The sequence below is a fragment of the Rhinoraja longicauda genome, chromosome 33 (assembly GCF_053455715.1).
Source record: "Rhinoraja longicauda isolate Sanriku21f chromosome 33, sRhiLon1.1, whole genome shotgun sequence".
NCBI lineage: Eukaryota > Metazoa > Chordata > Chondrichthyes > Rajiformes > Arhynchobatidae > Rhinoraja > Rhinoraja longicauda.
This window is the reverse complement of record NC_135985.1, coordinates 9,172,269-9,179,438: the sequence shown is the minus strand read 5'-3', so window position 1 is coordinate 9,179,438 and position 7,170 is coordinate 9,172,269.

Here is a 7,170-nt window from a genome sequence, read left to right as displayed (position 1 = left end):
GAATATATTTCAATTATTTTTAATTCACTTAAACACACCATGGAACTGCTGTGCATTTAAACCAAATTCCAAGAACATTTTCAAATAGATACGTGTTAAAATGCAGTCGGTAATAATTTATATGATAATGCGACACTTCAGAAAGGTGCCAAACTATAAATTTTGCAACATACAAAGTTCTTAATCAGGGCCTCAGTGCAGTTGTTGCTGTGCCACTGCCTACACCATTTGAGAAATAGCTGCCTGGGTAACTCTCTGTTTCCTTATTAAGCTATTGGCTGCCAAAAGCTTCACTGCATGAAGATGGACTTATCATGTTATTGTAGCACAGGGTGACAGGATTAATTCATGTTTTAGATCAAAAGGGTATTTGTTCAATAATAGAAGATCGAACTGCAGCTGATAAACATGCACTTAACAGCATCATTACAGGACCTGTGATTACCATGCTTCAACTGTTTTGTGTATAAAATGATGTTCATTTTCCCCTCATTGATGAATAGTCTTAAGAGGTACTAATGGATGGTTGTAAAAGTGACAAATAAACTAAAATAAGGAATAGATCACCGTGGTATTGCATGAATTCATAGCAACAGCCAGGCTTAAATGAGCAATAAATCAACATTTAATAGAAAACCAATCGCTAATCAAGAAATGTTTTTTATTTAAGTTCCTTTACGTAAATAACCAAAATCCCACCATATATTTTGCAATTATATTGTGCATCCACATTATACATTTGTACTCAGTGCAACTTCCATCAGTCCCAGAATTGATTTGTGTGTTGATTAAATTGTTTATCTACAGTCAGTTTCTGAATGTAACATTTAAACTGATTGCTCATGGGATCCAAGATGACATTCCAAATTGGATTATTAATTGACCAGCTAGTAAATAACAGAGAAGAGTCATCAATAATATTAATTTCAGTTGGGCAGCTGTAACCAGTAGGGTCCTCAAGGGCCTGGTCTTACAACCCCAGCTATTCAATAAATGAACGTGTTTTAAAATGAAGTTCAAAGCTGTAAATTTAACCATAGTGCAAAGTTGTTTGTGGAAGCAGGCCACACAGAATATGTATTAGATTGACAAATTAAAAGTCAGTCAGATCTTGGGTGATTATCAGTGAAATAGGGTCTGTCATAGTGATAGTGTGGAAACAGGCCCTCTGGCCTAACTTGCCCACACCGACCAACATGTCCCAGCTAAACTAGTCCCACCTGCCCGCATTTGGTCCATATCCCTCCAAACCTGCCCTATCCATGTCCCTGTCTAACTGCTTCTTGAACTTTGGGATAAATGTTGCCTCAACTACCTCCTCTGGCAGCTTTTTCCATACACCCACCACCCTTTGTGTGAAAAAAAATTACCCCTCAGATTCCTATTAAATCTTTTCCTCTTAATATTCTCTGATGGGATTAATAATGGAGGATTATTATTCACCCTATAGATCAATAATGTCCTGCAGTTTAAGCAACGTTTTCAGCTTCACTGCTCCAAATGCAAATCCGGGGTGAAGGCAGAGGACGCCAACAGGATTAACAAACTCATCAGCAAGGCTGGCTCCATCCTGGGGCAGAGTTGGATTCATGGGAGGTGGTCTTGGAGGGGAGGATGCTCCTCAAACTGCAGAGCATCTTGGACAATACAGCTCACCCCCTCCATGATAAACTGGTCAACCTGAGGAGCACCTTCAGCAACAGACTGGTTCCACCAATGTGCAGGACAGAACGCCACAGGAGATCCTCCTCCCCCTTCTGTCGTGGGGTAGACTGACTCCCACCCACCCCCCACACCACAATCCCCAATCATTGCACATCCCCAATCCTTTCCACTCGTCACTTTAATTTCTTGTGTTTTATGACTGGTGGAAGATGAATTTCCCTCCTGGGATAAATAAAGTTCTATTGTATCGTAGGATAAATTCATAACTTTGTAGAACAGCCCAGACAGGAGGTGCAGGCTGATTTCAGCATGTTAGTGGTGTTCACAATGTAAGAAACAAGCTGACTGGCTTGTGAAAGGAGAAATCTCTGGGGAAATTGAGCCACTTCAATTAACAACTGCAGAATGGAGATGAAGAAAAGTCTTGCTGGGAATGCAGGCAACATTGTCAATTGGGACTGAATGACCCTCCAAACGAAAAGATTTCAAAGCTGCCATGGAAAACACCATCAACGTGGGGGTTAAGAGATGTTTAACAGAAATATTTAGAAGGTTTTGACTAATATCTTTGAAATATTAGAAATCTTTGAAAATCTGACAATAGTTATACAAGTATTTCCTCAAGGGATAGTCACAGATAGTCATGGAAATATAGAACTGATACATGTGCTTTGGCCTACCGAGTCCACACTGACCATCAACCACCTATCTGCATTAACCCTATAAAAATCAATTTTTAAAATTCATCCCACATTCTCATCAATTCCCCCAAATTCTACCAGTCACATACACAATAGCAGCAATTTATAATGTCAAACTAATGTGCCAACCCACATCTTTGGAATAAGGGAGGAAATTAGAATACCCAGAAGAACCCACATGATGGTTTGTTATTATACACTGGCTACAAGTGCTTGACAGAGTGAGGCTTTTGTCCAATGTCAAGAATTCCAAGATGACTGGAAAAGGTTTAGCGACAGATAATGACTTATCAAACATCTACAACCAAAACACTATCAATGGAATCACAAGCAGAGCACATAGCAAGGACAGCAAGTTATCTTCCATGAAGTAAGTGAATCAGATGGATTTTCTGGGCATTTGACTATCTGAAAGTTATATATTCTTGTTATTAATTCCAGCTTTCCGATTCTAGATATTGATTTGATATGAACTTGTATCACTCTGAAGCAAGGCCAGAATTTGAATTCTTGCCTCCGGATCATTCATTTTTTGGATGAGTAATCCAGCAACTTAACCGCTTCTTAAAGCTTGGGCTTTTGGGACAATTATTCAGATCATCATCAGTGAATGTTGATGAATTTCACTGCTCACAAGTGTGCTTTCAGCCTGAACTGAGATCCGCAAGTAAAGAGGCCACTCAGTAAAACACCGAAGAGGCAACACAAGAGGTGACTGCGTCATGGCCTAGTTCAGCAACTTGAACGCCCAGGAACAAAGTTTGCAAAAAAAAGTGAACACTGCTCAGTCCATCATGGGTACTGACCTCCCCACCTTCAAAGGGATCTTTAAGAGGGGCTCTCAAAAAGGCAAAAGCATCATCAAAGACCCACGCCACCCTCTCATTTCACTCCTGCCATCAGGAAGAAGGTATAGAGGAGTCTAAAATCTGTAACGTCCTGGTTCAGGAGCAGCTTCTTCCCAATAGCCATCAGGCTGTTGAGACCACAAACTTCAACTAAACTCTGAACTACAAACTGCCTGGGTTGCACTAGGGACTCTTGGCTTTTTGTTTTTGCGCTATAGTTTAAAAAAAATAATTATTGAACTTCTTTTTGATTTTTATATTATCTATCGAGTTCTGGATTTACAAACCTGTTGTGCTGCTGCTGCAAGAAAGAATGTCATTGTTCCGTTCACATATGACAATAAAACACTCTTGATACCCTTGACATTAGATCTTACCTTTGTTACGGCAACTCACGGGCCCTTTTCTTTTCATGGTAAACTGAATTTGAATTGCAGTTTGGAAAGCAAAGGGACCGATCAGTCCCAGGTAATAGATTCAGGAATCTTCATTCTCCATATAAGATCACCTTCTGCTGCCCGAAATATTCCTCTGGAGTTTAAAGCTACAGATAGAATATTTTACTGACATGAATATTTCACCACTTGATTAGATAGAAAAGGGTGATTGAAGGCAACAGATATTCACCCTCAGGTTACAAGATTGTTGTGAACACTGCTTGATGTGGTTCAGTTTATAATTGGCTCTCTCCTGCTGTGAGAAAGCAGCTTAGGAATGAGAGACTAATTATCTTTATCCTACTCAAGTCGAGTTCTTCTCTTCATTGCCTCCGATGCATTTTCATCCACCGATAATGATCAGACCGAGGCCCATTTCTTACTACAAACAACCTACATTGGTGTAAATGCTATGTTGCATGCTGTGCAATCTCTCTGCGGTACATCTGCAATAAGATCGTACAATATCCAACCTAATCATGGAATTGAACCCTCTACCTTGAACAGCTCAGCCCAGGTTCTCTTCAATCACACTGGCACCGAGGCCGAGCAGACAATGAAGAGCATTTTAACCAAAAATTCTTCATAGGATTTCCATCTCCACATCAGTCAGAGTTGGTCGTTCTATTGTCAAGAGTCATCCAATTTTCAAAAACATCATAGAGATACAGTGTGGAAACAGGCCCTTCGGCCCACGTTGACCAGTAATCACTCGTACACTAGCTTTATCCTACACACAAGGGGCAATTTACAGAAGCCAATTAAACCTACAAACCTGCACCTCTTTGGAATGTGGGAAGAAACCAGAGCATGTGGAGGAAATCCACACGCTCACAGGCAGAACGTACAAACTCTGGACAGACAGCACCTGTAATCAGGATCGAACCTAAGTCTCTGCTGTTAAAAGGCAGCAACTCTACCGCTGCGCCACTGTGCCAACAAAGGCGCACAATGTTAGTTCATAACATCTTTTACAAATTAAAAGGGTACAGGTAACATAAGCAGCAGTGAAGAATCTGAAGAGGTTTTCCTACAGTTATGATTTTCCCAATATTCCTGTCCAGTAGCAATTCCAATGGACTGTTACGAGGTCACATCTTCCGACTGACAACTGCAGACTTGGTTAATTGCTGACAAACCCTAATCATGTTAGAATAGTCACCTCAAACATTGCAACCCAAGATTAATCCTTTGGATGAAAAAAAAGAACATTTCTCCAATCAAGATTGAATAGGATTAGTTTTTATTTGGAGAATTGTGAAAATGATTTGATGGTTTACAATCCTGTAACCCTCACTGACGTTTAACCATGTTCATCATTCACAAAATACCAGCTTATTTGATTGAATGGTAGCACTTAAAAACATAAAAAAGAAAATTCAGTTAAAATTCAATGATCGTTCAGGCAAACCTGTGTCTGAGTCACAATGACAATTTTCCTGAGGTACGGCGATGAACCTTATGCCTGTGATCTCTCTTATACACACTAGAATGGAAACAGTTCACTGAAATGATAGTTCTACTTTGCACCTATGACTTCTGAACACAATTCTTCCCTAGTTCCAATGTATAAAGACTAAATTCCCGCTAAGCATGAATGCAGATCACAGGGTCTCAACACAAAACATCACCTATTCCTTTTCTCCAGAGATGCTGCCTGACCCGCTGAGTTACTCCAGCATTTTGTGCCCATCTTCTGACCATTTACCAAATTGAAACTCATAAAACTGCAGATGCTGTAAATATCCGGGTGTTCAAGCTTCAGCGATGGCAAGATAAACAGAGCTAATGTTTCAGGTCGAGGACCATTTGTCAGGTTTGGTAAGGAGGACAAAACCTGCTAAGCTGCAGGGAGTGGGGGCAATCCTCCGATAGAGTAAAATAGGGGTGATCATGGGTATAAAGTACATCTGGTTAATGAATGAATGAATGGGAGCAGTTAGAGGAAGAAAATTCACAGAAGGATGTAGGAAACACCGAACAGGAAGAGCTGGCCAGCAGATCAGGCAGGAATGTGCTCCATCAAGACCACAGATGGATCACTGATGCAGACCGAGAAATCACCTTATCTGAAGTTGTAGCTCTCAATGATAGCGGAGTCAGGGGGTACGAGGAGAAGGCAGGAACGGGATACTGATTGTGAATGATCAGCCATGATCACATTGATCATTGCAATGGAATTTCTTTCAAATATGTACTTGTCTGTATAGTTTAGAATGACAATAAAGTTATATTCATTCATTCATTCATTCATTGAATGGCGGTGCTGGCTCGAATGGCCTACTCCTGCACCTATTGTCTAATGTCTGTTATAGCGTTCAACATCAAGCCCAGGAGGCTGTACCGTGCCCAGATGGATGAGGCGCTGTTACGAGCTTGTGTTGTGGCCTCACTATGACAGTCCAGGAGGCCACAGGGCAATGGATGAGAGTGGCAGGCAGCAGGAAGGGCGGGGGGGAAGCCTCTCCATGTAGCACCGATAGAGCGATTCACCAACAGCTTCTTAACGGATTTATGGGTTCGACATGCATTTGTTACAATTTTCCAAAGGGCGTGGGATTATCTCTTTACAGAAATTGGAGGACTCACATACACACGTGAACAGTTCATTTTCAGCTTGCAGGGGATATTTCATGTCCATTTAACCATTACAATGCATTGTGCACCGTCTTTTTGTGCGCCAGTAAGAATGTGGAGTATCTAAGTACAGAGATGTTTAAGGGAAAACGAGACAAAGCTTTCAGCAAAGAGGATGTTGATGGGATTTGATGTGGTAAGATTGCGGGAGATTTGGCTGGAGCATAAACACAGTCAAAGGCCTTTGTTTATAAACATAATTCTCTGCAGCTACGTACAAGATTGTGTTCCTTAAACATTTTATTTGACCACAGCTAGTGTGAATGCAGCAAGCCTCGCACACTGGCACAGCTTACAATCGTGACAACTTATTGGCCAAGCAGCATATTTAGAATGATTTATGAGAAAGCAAGTGGTTCCAACAAGTTAATCAAAGCAAGAGCAAAAAGCTGCAGATAGCTAGTTCAAACATCGAGCTAAACCATTAGCAGCACAAAGAACGCAGCCAAGAGAAAGTGGCACGAGGTTTCTGAAACAAATGTACCGTGAATGCACAGCCACATAAACTGCAATCTGACTCCTAAAATATGCGTAGTCATGACTTCCATAATATCCAGAACCAACAGCAATTGCAGATCAAAGCTGTGTTATGTAACAAAAACATGACTGACTCTAAACATCTTATTAACCAATTAAAACCACCTCAGTAAATTTGAATTCGATGAATACCACAACTGCTTTTTCCTTTCAAGAGATTTGATCCTCTCATGTTTTATGTGGGGAATATTTAAACTTACTTGACAATCATGCAGTGTTAGAAGAGCAAAGACATGGTTGGACTAGTTAGAAGGGTCTATGGAAAGGGTAGGTAGTAAACCCCTCAAACTCTACCCCGATACCTCGGATAATGTGAAAACAAAGGGGTGCAAGATATATAGACTA